General features: G+C 46.0%; 1 long non-coding RNA gene across 3 annotated transcripts in view; it reads right to left on the reverse strand.

The window, feature by feature from the left end:
• The window catches only part of LOC140458758 (uncharacterized), a 29,549-nt gene extending 22,101 nt beyond the window's left edge, over positions 1 to 7,448 (reverse strand). For all 3 annotated transcript variants that reach the window (XR_011953648.1, XR_011953647.1, XR_011953646.1), the window contains exons 1-2: positions 7,358 to 7,448; positions 5,397 to 5,503 (exon numbers count right to left, since the gene is read on the reverse strand). This is a non-coding gene — a long non-coding RNA (uncharacterized lncRNA). The remainder of the gene's footprint in view (positions 1 to 5,396; positions 5,504 to 7,357) is intronic.
• Between the last annotated feature and the right edge of the window lie 6,610 nt (positions 7,449 to 14,058).

Below are 14,058 nucleotides of genomic sequence, written 5' to 3' on the forward strand. Positions count from 1 at the left end.
AGCATGCTCAGTGCTTCCTGCTTTTGCTGCTGTTCATCAGGTATAAAAGAGAGAGAGGGCTCATTCCTGTTTCTCCTAATGTCAGACAATAACAACAACTACCTGCATTGTATGGAGCCTTTCACATTGACAAATCCCGAAAAGTGTTTCACGAATGCTGGAAACGTTGATTAAAGAGAACAACTTTAAGATACATCTTTGAGGAGTTCAGAGGGTGTTAGGAAGGATATTGAAGAGGTTTTATTTTTTATGATTAGATTACTTAGACAAACCGCCTAAAGAGCAACCCACTCAGACCCATTCCCCAACATCTAACACTGTGGCAATTTAGCATGGCCAATTCACCTAACCCGCACGTTTTTGGAATGTGGGAGGAAACCAGAGCACCCGGAGGAAACCCACGCAGATACGGGGAGAATGCGCAAACTCCGCACAGACAGTTGCCTGAGGCGGGGACAGAACCCGGGTTCCTGGCACTGTGAGGCAGCAGTGCTAACCACTGTGCCACTATGCCGCCCATCTGCAGCTCTGTCCTCTGCAGCTCCAATCATACAGTGATGTCTGTGGGAAACAGCTTACAACGGAGACAGTTAGTGGCAAACCATAGTTTAGCAACCTCATGTCCTAGCCCCGCCCCCCCCCCCCCCACCCTCCTACCCACACACCAGGCCTCGTTCTCACAGCCTGCCATTACACACTACCTATGGTTAGCCACTAACAGTCTCCATTAACAGCTAGTCGCCCTCCCCCAGCCAGATCGTTATCCACTCCTTTATCCAACCCTTCTTCTCACTCTATCCCCACCTATCCTTTACTCCTTACATCGTCCCCTAAACCCTACCTTCTGCACATAAACTGATCTTTTTTTCTCAGTAATATCTGTTCTGAGGAAGGGACACTGGGTCTGAAACTTTAACTCTGATTTCTCTTCTCAGATACTGCCAGACCTGCTGAGCTTTTCCAGAACCTCCTGGTTGTTGTTTCTGATTTACATCTTCTGCAGTTCTTTTGGTTTTAATTTACCAGGAGTTTGTAATTCAGGTCCCACAGCCTCTGTCCCAGTCTCTGCTGTCTCTCCCAACCCCACCCAGTGACATTGCACCTGCACAGCTCATGGACAGGTGTTGTCTTGCTGGCCACACCCCTCATTCACTCCCATTGGCTGCAGGACCACACAGCCACTCCTCCCATTGGTCTGGAGCTGCCGTCAATCAGCGAGGCCCCATTGTGATGAGAGTGGAGGGCTAATCCCTCTCTCTGCCCTGGGATGAGCTTCACCATTCACAGTGAATGGGGCAGTATCACAGAGCACAGGGCCTGGGGGCTATTCAGCCCATTGGGGCTGTACTCTCTCCCTCTGGAGATTCTGCAAATCTGTCCCAATTCCCCTCCTATTTGCCCACAGTCCCCCAAATCTTTCCTTAAAAATTAAAATTCCAATTCTGTTTCAGAATACCTGCTGAATCTGTGTCGTTCAGACTGTTCCAAATGCTCAGAACTTACTGAATACAATAATGTTCATATTTTCACTTTGTATTATTTGCCAATTACTTGACAGTAGTTACTAAACATTATGACAGTGTTAACAATTCCTCTCTCTAGACAAATTCAAGACCTTGGAACCAAATCTGCACCTGGTCAAAATCACTGCTGCACCTTCTCAGCTCCAAGGACAATTATCTGTGCTGCAGCTTGCTTTCCACAAAAGAGGAACACATCTTAGTTTATTAACGTCATAGACATGTACAGCACAGAAACAGATCTTCGATCCAATTCATCCATGCCAACTAGGAATCCTAAACTACTGGAGTCCCATTTGCCAGCTATCCATCAAAACCCTTCCTGTTCACGTACCCAATCGGATGCCTTTTAAATGTTGTGATTTTTCAGCCTCCACTACTTCATCTGGCAGCTAATTCCATACACACACCACACTCAGCTTGAAAACGTTGCCCTTAGATTACTTTTAAATCATTGCTCTATCAACCATGTGCTCTAGTTTTGGACCCACCTAACCTCAGGAAAAAGAACCCCAGCTGCTCACCTTATCTATGCCCCTCGTGATTTTATAAATCTCCATGAAGTCACCTCTCAGTCTTGGACTCTGCAGGGAAATTAACCCCAGCCTATTCAGCCTCTCCCTGTAGCCCAAGTCCTCCAAACCTGGCAACGTTTTTCTAAATCTTATCCGAACCTTTTCACGTTTCACAACATCCTTCCCAGAACAGGGAAATTCAAACTGAAAATAGAATACGAGAAGTGGCTTAATCAATGTCTTTTAAATGTTGTAATTGTACTAGCCTCCACCCCTTCCCTTGGCAGCTCACTCCAAACATGCACTGCCCTCAAACTATCCAACTCTGGCAAAGTCCTTGCAAACATTTCCTGAAAAGTTTCAAGTTTCACAACATCATTCCTGGAACAGGGAGATTGGAACTGAAAACAGAATTCCAGAAGAGCCTTAATCAATGTCCTGTACAACGACAACATGACAGAGACCATAACAAACGCTGCATTCACTCCCTTGCCTATCTGTGACTCTACTTTCAAGGAACTATGAACCTGCACTCCAAGGTCTCTTTGTTCAGCAAGACTCTCCAGGACCTTACCAGTAAGTGTATAAGTCCTGCCCTGATTTGCCTTTCCAAAATCCAACAGCTAACATTTATCTAAATTGAACTCTATCTGCCATTCCTTGCTCCACTGGCCCATCTGATCAAGATCCTGTTGTATTCTGAACTAACCTTCTTCGCTGTCCACTACACCTCCAATTTTGGTGTCTTGTGTAAAGCTACTAACCATACTTCATATTCACATCCAAGTCATTTATTTAAGGATCCAATATCGATCCTTGTAGCACACTGCTGCTCACAGTCCTCCAGTCCACAAAGCAAATCTCCATCATCACCCTCTGTCTCCTACCATCAAGCCAGTTTCGTACCCAAATGGCTTGTTCTCCCTTCATTCCATGTTATGTAACCTTGCTAACCAATCTGATTTGTGGAACCTTGTTGAATGTCCATATAAACAACGTTCACAGCCTGGTTTAATCAATTTTCTTTGTCACTTCAAAACATTCAGTCAAGTTAGTGAGACACGATTGTGCACGTACAAAGCCACATTGACAACAGGAGAAAGGAGGACTGCAGATGCTGGAGATCAGAGCTGAAAACGTGTTGCTGGAAAAGTGAAGCAGGTCAGGCAGCATCCAAGGAACAGGAGAATTGACGTTTTGAGAAGGGCTGATGCCCGAAACGTCGATTCTCCTGTTCTTTGGATGCTGGCTGACCTGCTGCGCTTTTCCAGCAACACATTTTCAGCTCCACATTGACAACAGTCAATGATTATTCCTTACTTTTCCAAATAGATGGATATCCTGTCCCTCAGAATCCCTTCCAACAACTTGCCTGCCACTGACTTCAGGCTCACTGTTTTCTTGTTCCATGGCCTCTCCTTACCACCTTTTAAAATAATGACACCTCACCTGTCACTATCAATGATACAAATACCTCAGAAGAGGCCCAACAATCACTTCCCTAGATTTCCAGACAGTTCCGGGATACATCTGATCAGGTCCCAGGGCTTTATCCATCTTGATGCGATTCAAGACATCCAGTAACACCTCCACTCTAACATGGATACTTTTCAAGTTCTCTCTGTTTATTTCTACAACCTCTCGAGCTTCCATATCTTTCTCCAGTAAAAAGGGCGTGAAATATTTGCATATCTTCCCCACACCCCGGTGGTTCCATAGACAGCCTCGTTAATCTTTAAGGGGTCCTATTCTATGGTCCAGTTCATCTTTTGTCTGTGATATATTTGTTTAATCTCTTTGGATTCTACTTAAACCGTTTCCTGAAGCTATTTCATGTCAAACAGCATCAGCAGCAAGCAACAGAGCTAAACGATCCCACAACCAATAGATCAGATCGGAGCTCTGCAGTTCTGCCACACCCATTTGTGAACGGTGATGGACAATTAAACAACTCACTGGAGGAAGCATCACAGATATCCCCACCCTTACTGATGGAGGGGTCTCACACACCCATGCACCAGATAAGATGATAGCATTTGCAGCAATCTTCAGCCAGAAGTGCAAAGTGGGATGATCCATCTTAACCAGTGGTTTCTAACATCACAGATGTGAATTTTAAGCCAGTTTGATTCAGTTTGAATAACATCAAGAAATGGTTAAGTAGTGCAAAGGCTACGGGCCCTACCAATATTCTGGAAATAATACTGATGGTTTGTGCTCCAGAACTTGCCACCTACCAAGCCAAGAACTGCTCCTGCACTGGCATCTACCCATAATGTGAAACATTGCCCAGGAATGTTCAACACAAAAACACCGCTCCTGCACTGGCATCTACCCATAATGTGAAACATTGCCCAGGAATGTTCAACACAAAAACCAGCCAATTTCCATCTATCAGTCCACACTCGATCAGCAGTAAAGTGATGGAAGATGTCATCAACAGGGCTACCAAGCAGCAGCTGCTTAGCAACAGCCAGCTCAGTGACACTCATGTTTGGCTCCACCAGGGCCACTCAGCTCCCGATTGTGTTACCGTCCTGATTCACAACCTGACAACTAACTGATTCCCAGAGGCGAGGTGAGGGTGACAGACTAGTCCCACTCCAAGATCACTATTTCTAGCTGATTCTACCCTTGTCTCAGCTCATATACTCTCATCCACCTTCTGTTATCTCCAGACTTCAGTATCCAAACACACTCCTGGCCAGCTTCCCACATTCAATCTCCCTGTAATCTTAAGAAAAACTAAATCTCTGCTGCCCAAGTGCTCCCTCGTACCAAAACTTGTTGATGCATCAAAAGGCTCCTATTCATAATCAACAACATAAAGCCACAGAGATGTACAGCATGGAAACAGACCCTTCAATCCAACCCATTCATGTTGACCAGATATTCCAATCCAATCTCGTCTCACCTGCCAGCATCCGGCCCACATCCATCAATTTAAAATTCTCACCCTTGTTTTAATTCCTGGTTGTGATCATCCCTAGCTCGCTGCATCACACACATCCTTGAAGACCTCGACAACCCATTCTGTTTGAGACTCCCAATGATCTGTTAATTCATTACTTCACCTGCGTGGCTGCTTTTACAGTTGTCAAAGCAACATTTTCTGAAATTCGCAGCCAAAACCTCACAGGTCTGCTTTCCCCCTTTAAGACATTCCTCAAAGCCTGCTGATTTGGCAATGCTTTTGGTCACCTGACCTAATATCATCAGTCTCTGACCTTATGTCTAAAGTTCCCAATAATATTTTGGTGAAATTATAAGCATGATGATAAAACTACAAACTGTTCTTGATTTGGACATTACCTTCAAATCATCACTATTGCTGTAATGAATACTCTGTAATGTCTCTTACCTAATCACATTGTGGGAGCACCTTCACCAAACAAACTGCAGCTGTACAAGAAAGTCAAACATCACCCTCTCCACAGGCAACAGGACTTTGGCATTAATCACTGGTATCTGTGGAAGGAGAAACACAGTTGATGTTTCAGGGAGAGCAAAACAGATTACAGGGAATGAAAATGGTGCAGAATTTGATAGTCAGAAATGGAAGGAAAATACACTTGCTTATTGGAAAAATAATTCCTGACTGTTCAAGATTTTTCAGAAAAAAATTAATAAGCAGCACATGGTCGGGGCTGGGCGGCAGTGAAAAATTAACTTACAAAAATGCCTGTAAAAGTAATCGTAAAATACTAAACAGATCAAAAATACACCCATTGTCAATATCTAGCTTGCTCAGAATCGAACAAAGTGCTCATAAGGGAGCCCAAGGATGAAGCAGAGTTGTATAAGCTGTTATGATCCCACAGTCATAGAGATGTATAGCACCGACACAGACCCTTCGGTTTAACTCATCCATGCCAACCAGGTATCCGTACCTAATCTATTCCCATTTGCCAACACTTGCCCCATATCCCTGTAAACGCTTCCTAATCAGATCATGTGTCTATTTAGATGCCTTTAACATGTTTTAATTGTACTAGCCTCCACCACTTTCTCTGGCAGCTCATTCCACCCACTGCATGAAAGTGTTTTCCTTTAGGCCCCTTTGAATTTTTGCCCCGTTCACCCTAAAGCAATGTCCTCTACTTTTGGACACCACTACTCCAGGGAAAACACCTTGTTCATTTACCCTGTTCATGCTCCTCATGATTGTATAAACCTCCATAACATCACCGCTCAGCCTATGGCACTCCAGGGAAAACAGCCCCAGCCTTTTATGCCTCATCCTGTAGCTCAAATCCTCCAACCCTAACAACATCCTTGTAAGTCTTTTATGAAACCTTTCAAGTTTCACAGCACCCTTCTGATAGGAGGCAGGCCAGAACTGCACACAATATTCCAAAAGTGGCCTAACGAATGTCCTGTACAGCAACATGACCTCCCACATCCTATATTCAATGCTCTAGCCAATAAAGGAAAATACACTGAACACCTTCTTCATCATCCTATCTACCTGCAACTTGACTTGCAAGGACTATGAATCTGCAGTCCAAGGTCTCTTTGTTCTGCAAACGTTTCCAGGGCCTTGCCATTCAGTGTATAAGTCCTGGGCTAAAAAACGTGTTTCTGGAAAAGCACAGCAGGTCAGGCAGCATCCAAAGATCAGGAGAATCGACATTTCAGACATGAGCCCTTCTTCAGGAATCCTGAAGAAGGGCTCATGCCCGCAATGTCGATTCTCCTGATCTTTAGATGCTGCTTGACCTGCTGTGATTTTCCAGCAACACATTTATTAGCTCTGATCTCCAGCATCTGCAGTCTTCACTTTCCCCTAGTGTATAAGTCCTGCCCTGACTTGCTTTTCCAAAATGCAGCACCTCACATTTATCTAAATTAATCCGTATCTGATCAATATCTCACTGGAACCTGAAGTAACCTTCTTCACTATGCACAATACCTCCAATTTTGAATGACCTGCAAACTCAGTTACGATAGCAAGCCATTTAAATGAATGACGAAACAAATCCAGAAATAAACATCCATTTCTCTGAGTTTGAATGTGCTCTGTGTAAATCCTACCCAATGACTCTGTACCAGAGAAAGGCTACACAAGCACCTGGCTGCACCTTGCCCCCTACAAAGATGGCGGCCGCGCACGTGTCCAGTGAATCGTTGCCCCGAATAAAGATGGCGGCGCTCACTCAGGCCTGCAGCCGCGCTGAGGCAATTTCCCGTTGACTACAAACACGGGACTGGGACGTTCAAATTTGTGCTTTCCGACGAGCACAATTTATTTGTAAAACCTCTCCGCTCATAGCAACACAGTTTTTCTCCCGTTTCCCCCGGTTTATTTATTTCTTTCCTTACCGTATCCTTTCGCTCCATAACTTCCTGAGTATTCATTACAGCGACTCGCCGCTGTGGGCGAGGGTGATCACGTGGTTTGTCTAGTTCTGCCCCTAGTTCACTTTGATTGGTTGGAGGACCAACCTTCCGCCGGGTCCTCCAGATCCGCCCACCGTCCTTTCATTGGTCCGGTGCTGACATCAATCACCTGGGGTCCCTTTGTTGGGTTGAGCATGCGCAGTGTTTCCTGCTTTTGCTGATATGTTGGGTAATGTGATGGGTCAGTTCAGTGAGGGGAAGGATCCCTTTGTGTGAGCTCTGCAGTAGATTTCCTTTATTAATGGAGGGAATTGCCTTCCTACTCATGACTGTATAGCTGTGATTGATGAACCAATGCCATCTGAACCAGTACATAAACACCCCATTTTCACAACATCTGAGATCTTCAGCTCATTGTATCGCGCTCTTCTTTGGAAACAAAACAACATGAAATAGAGCCTCAAGGAATTGGAGCAGGAGTAGGGCATTCATTCCCTTCAGCTTGTTCCCCCCATTCTGTCAGATTATGGCTGGGCCAACCCAGACCTCAATACCTCTTTTATGCTTGATCCGCATAGCCCTCAACTGCTCAATATTTCAAAAATCTATCTGCCCTCTTTTAGGATAATTTGAGATAGAATCATAAATTCCCTACTGTGTGGAAACAGGCCCTTCGGCCCAACAAGCCACACTGACCCTCTGAAGAGTAACGCAACCAGATCCATTCCCCTACCACATTTAACTTTCACAATTGTTTGGGCTTGAAAATTCTAGACATTCACTGAGAGAATAAAAATCTTTACTGTTAGAAACGAAAATCGCTTCTTAATAATCGCTCTAGACAAATTCAGGAAAACAAAGTTTTATTAGCAAGTCTGCAGAGTCGGGCACCCTTCTGAGTAAAAGGCGCCCCGAGGCTTACAAAGTTTCTCATTATATACAGTACAAGTCCCTCCCCTCCTTGGTTCTAACGAGCCATGAGGTTCACATTCTTAAAAACATCATTATTCTCCAACTTGTATCCTTATCACAAAGTCTGCAACAAATGTCTCCAGACCCTCCCCTTCCTGACTCTTAATGAGCCATGAGGTTCACATTCTTAAGAACATCATTATTCTCCAACTTGCATCCTTATCACAAAGTCTGCAACAAATGTCTCCAGACCCTAGAGGTGTTATTTTTCTCTCCCTGTAGTCTTATCAGTCAAAGACTTATTCTTCTCTGTGCTGTAGCAGATGTCTCTCGAGTCGTTTCCCTGTTTTGCAGCCTCTATCAGTCAAGGACTCCTCCTCCCCTGTCTGTGTTTATGGTTTCATCAATCAAGGGCCTGCTTGTTTTACTCTGCTCACAAATTGCCAGCATTCTGCACAATTTAAACTATTCTACTTTTGAGTATACAAAATGTTTTTAGAAAAAAAAACAAAAAGTCTAATGTTTTAGAAAAGACGTCACTCTGCTTACAAATTGTCAGCAATATGCACAATTTAAACTATTCTACTTTTGAGTATATAAAATCTTCTAGAAAAGAAACAAAAGTTTTGTCTTTTATTATGGATCAGTCTGTGGTCCAGGCACATCTTAAAGTTTAAACCGAAATTACCTCTCACAATTCCACCCTTTTCTTTCTTTAAGATGTGCCTGACCAAGATAACCCCCCCCTCCTCAAGGGCCCGGGAAATCCTTGGTCTTTCGCAGCAACATCACTTTAAGTTCACGCGTCCCATGTTGTGGAACCACCACTGCCTGGAGTCGGGAAATATTTTTCTGAATTAAAAACTGAATACAGGGGATTAGGCAGGGTAGTACGAGAAGAAGAATCATGCCCCCCCCAACCATCAGCAACGCTGTGCGCCACCAACTACCACTTAGGAGACCATCCCACCATCCGATGCCACTAAGAGGACGCCAAGATTGTACTGGCACATGGGCCAATTTCCGAATTTCATCGGAAATTTCCAAAACCGCTTTACCATTATCGTCAATTTCTAGACAGCAGTTTGTCAGGTTAAACTTCCCGCACACGCCCCCCTCCGAGGCCAACAGATAATCCAAGGCAAGTCGGTTTTGATATATAGCAGCCCATATCTGATCCTGCTGCTTAGCCAGCAACTCCAGGGCCAGAGCGGTCTGGTTAGTAATGACCTCTACGACTGCTTGGAGCCTGATAATTCGATTTAACATATAGATAGGAGTACGATATCCCCATGATCCGTCCTGTGCCCATGTAGCCGGCCCGTAGTATTCAATAATCCGGGCCGGTGGCCACTCATCCCCCCAATCACCGACTTGGATATCTCTTGGCAACCTACGCAGGGAGTCAAAGAGTTTAATTCCCAAATCATCGCCTTCCTCCCGGGGTAATAGGAAGAATTCAGGTCGTATTAGACCCAGGAAGCATACTCCAGCCCATCCCATGGGGAGTTTGGAATATGCCTGATTACCGCATATCCAAAATAGGCCATCTGGAGCAGGCCCCCCCTGTTTCGCAACTTTATTCCACACCTCTTTTACCCCAGGAATGCCCTCATAAGGGCCGGAGCCGCTACAATTCCAAAACCGAGAGTCATCACCCAGCCTCACACAATTGCGGTTCTCCTGTTTTGCAATGTACCATGTGATATCCTTAGGCCACCAGACTTGTGTGGTTGCATTCAATACACTCTGACAGGGGCTGATACCCACCTCAATCTTCCCTTTCCCTTCAACACACAACTGGCCTTCCGGGCTGTTAGTCAGTCTCCACCTCTGTCCTTTTCTTTCGTTGACATGTGTCCAATTATACTGATGTAACTCCCATATATCTAAGCTATGACCAGACCACGGCCATTGTGCAGTCATATGCGGCCCCCCACAAACCCAGCAATTGCTAATATTTAACACGGTGGCTATCCTAGACGTAAGATCAATAAACAGGTTCTGTGTTACATCGGGAAGTTTGATCTCCTCTTCTACCTCCTTGTATATAGACGGCACCTTGGAGACAACGGCCGTCCTTTGACGGTCCTGCTCTTTCTCTAACTTCCGTACAGTATTCTGTACTCTGGTCTCCCTGACTCTGTCCACATGTTCCTTAAGCAACATGGAGGGTAGGCCCCACTGCCCAGCTTTGTTAACACAGACCCAGCGGTCATTTTTGGGGCACCCACGGACCCTGCCACCGTATCCTTTATTATACACTTGATAATAGGGTTTTCCACCCTCCCAACATTCTTGCCGTGCATTCAAATCGTAACACCGATCGTCCACATGGGAGTGAGAAACAAATGATCCCGAGTAGATCCTACTCCCAAGCCTCACCGTAGTCCGACATTTGTCACATCTCCCCTCACCCTCCCCCACATACAAGAGAAAACTGATTAATATCCCCACCAATACAGTCCAAGTAGAGTTCATTATTGCTGTCTTTTCAGTTTTACCACCAACGGCTTGTCCCCTGGCTCGCATGTCCAAGTGCTCTCTCCTTCTGGCGGAACAGGTCCCTTTATCCTTGATGCGTGGACCCACCCTTTTTCTTTCGTCCGAACAGCTGCTTCAGTTGTTAACAGAACTAGGAACGGTCCTTCCCACCGCGGCTGGAGCTTTTCGGCTTTCCAGGTCTTAACAAGTACCCAATCTCCGGGCTCCACCTTATGCAGGAGGAAGTCGAGCGGTGGAGTCTGAGCCAGGAGACCTTTCCTCCGGAGTTCTGCAAAAGAACGGGATAAGGCCAGTAAATAGTTTCTGATAAATATATCTCCCCCTTGTAAAGTGGGACATCCGTCAACCTTACTCCAATATGGTAATCCGAACAGCATTTCATAGGGGGAAACCCCGACATCCCGGCGAGGTGCCGTACGAATCCTCAATAGGGCAATGGGCAGGCACTTCGGCCAAGGTAACTTAGTTTCTAACACCAGCTTAGTCAATTGGGTCTTGAGTGTGCCATTCATTCTCTCAACCCGACCCGAACTCTGAGGATGCCAGGGTGTGTGGAATTTCCATTGGATACCCAGGGCAGTACAGATCAAATGGTGTAGTTTAGAAATAAAATGTGTCCCGCAGTCTGAGTCGATAGATTCCATTATGCCATATCTCGGGATTATGTTCTCTAACAACAGTCGGGCCACGGTTGGTGCATCGGCTTTGGCAGTTGGGAAAGCCTCTACCCAGTGAGTGAAATGGTCTACTATTACTAGCAGATATTTCCATCGCCGTACTGGGGGCAATTCTGTAAAGTCAACTTGGATCCTCTGGAATGGCCTAATTGCGAGGGGCTGACCACCAGCTGGCATAGAACGCATGGCTTTCTTGTTAATACGCCGGCAAGTGGGGCATCCGACTACCTCCTGTTGGGCTAATGTGTATATCCCCCTGCACACATAGTCTCTCAGGATCGTATCACACATGGCTTGCACCCCCCAGTGGGTTTGATGGTGTAATCGGTGCAGAATACCCCGGGTGATCTGTTTGTTCAGTACTTGTCTCCCATCAGGAACTGTCCACTTCCCGTTGGTACCTAGCCGGGCACCCAATTGATCCATTTTATCAATCTCCCCCTGGGTGAAGACGGGTTGTTTAGCGAGCCCTTCCCTCAACGGTATTAACGTTAACAATTGGACGGATTTTTCGACCGCTGCCCGCTTGGCTTCCTCATCTGCCAGCCGGTTTCCCACCGCTTCCGGTGTCGACCCCTTCTGGTGACCGGGTACATGGACTACTGCAAGCTCCGTAGGTAACGCCAGGGCTTCCAACGTTAGGCTGATCATTTGTTCGTGAGCTAATTCTTTTCCCCGGGAAGTTATCAATCCTCGCTCTTTCCAGATTTTCCCAAAAGTATGAACGATCCCGTATGCATACTTTGAGTCAGTATATATGGTTCCCACCTTCCCTTCCAACAACTTCATGGCCCTCTGGAGGGCGTACAACTCACAGGATTGGGCTGACCACTTCGCAGGCAGTCGTCCGGACTCGATCGTCTGCTTTGCTGCACCATCTATGATAGCGTAGCCACTGTACCGTACCCCACTGATGCACCGGGAGGACCCGTCGATGTACAGTTCCTGTCCTTCACCCAGCGGGGCTTCTTGCAGGTCCTCTCGGGTCTTGGTCTGCAAGTCTACAAATTCCACACAATCATGCTCCTGTTCTCCATCTACAGGACGTCCGTATAGAAACTGGGCTGGGTTGCAACTAAGATCTTTTGCAAAATTGAGATCGTCCCCGGTCATCAAAATCGTCTCATACTTCAGGATGCGAGAGTCTGTTAACCAGCGGTGAGCCTTCTGAGCCAGTATGGCACTAACCGAATGTGGGGAATATACTGTGATCCTTCCTCCAAAGGTAAGTTTTCGGGCCTCTTCCACTAACATTGCCGTAGCTGCCACTGCCTGTATACAGGTCGGCCATCCACATGACACAGGGTCTAACATTTTTGACAAAAATGCAACCGGCTGACGTTTCCCTGCCCGCAGCTGGGTAAGCACGCCCTGGGCAATTCTGCCGGCGGTATTGACATATAACTGGAACGGTTCCTTCAGAGTGGGTAAAGCCAATACCGGAGCTCGGATCAGTTTACTTTTAATAATATTAAATCGCTGCTCCTCCTCATCTGACCAGTCCACCTTTTGTACTTCTTGTCCCAGTTTGTCGTACAAGAATTTTACTAAAGTGGTGTAACTTTCAATCCATATCCGGCAATATCCTACTAGCCCCAGGAATTGTCTGATTTCCTTCTTCGTCCTGGGTATTGGCATAGCCGTAATCCCTGATATTCGTTCTGGCGTGATACGGCGATGTCCCTTACTGACTTGATGGCCCAGATATCTTACTTTTTGCTCCACAAACTGGAGTTTTGTCCTGGAGACGCGTAGGCCCTGTTTCCCCAGGAAGTTCAGCAGGTCAACGGTGTCTGTCCGTACCTCCTCTTCTCTTGGTCCTGAGAGTAAGAGATCATCGACATATTGGAGCAATTGATTTTCCGCGTTACACCGAAATCCTCCTAAGATCTGCTCCAGTATTTGTCCAAACAAGTTGGGTGACTCCGTGAATCCCTGCGGCAAGACCGTCCACCTTAACTGTCGCTTTCGTCCTGTGAAGGGATTCTCCCATTCAAAGGCAAAAAGGTTCCGACTTTCTTTGTCAAGGGGGCAACTCCAGAAGGCATCTTTCAGATCTATTACGCTGAACCATTCGTGTTCGGGGGAAATTTTACTCATTAACGTGTAGGGATTGGGTACCACCGGGTACCTAGCCTGGACTACTTCATTCAACCCCCGCAAGTCTTGCACCAGCCTATATGTCCCATCCGGCTTCCTCACAGGGAGTATTGGAGTATTGAAAGGGGACATACATCCCTCCAGTAGTCCATCTGTGATTAATCTTTCTATCACAGGTTGTAACCCCTCGCGTCCTTCCATAGCAATCGGGTACTGTTTCCTTCTTACCGGGCCTTTTCCTGGTAACATGGTGATTTGGAGAGGTTTGATGTTTAAACCCCCTCTGTTCCCTTCTCGGTACCATACTTCCGGGTCTATTTGTTGATCATCTTCTTCGGTGAGGGCGAACAACCTTACCACTATTTCCCCGTTACTTGGTACCGTTCCGATCCCTAGTTTGACCTGCAAGTCTCTTCCTAACAAATTAAACCCCGCCGATGGCAGTAGAAGGAGGTCTCGTTTAGTAGTTCTGTTTTCATATCCAATTTC

Source organism: Chiloscyllium punctatum, chromosome 34 (assembly GCF_047496795.1).
Source record: "Chiloscyllium punctatum isolate Juve2018m chromosome 34, sChiPun1.3, whole genome shotgun sequence".
Taxonomy (NCBI): Eukaryota; Metazoa; Chordata; class Chondrichthyes; order Orectolobiformes; family Hemiscylliidae; genus Chiloscyllium; species Chiloscyllium punctatum.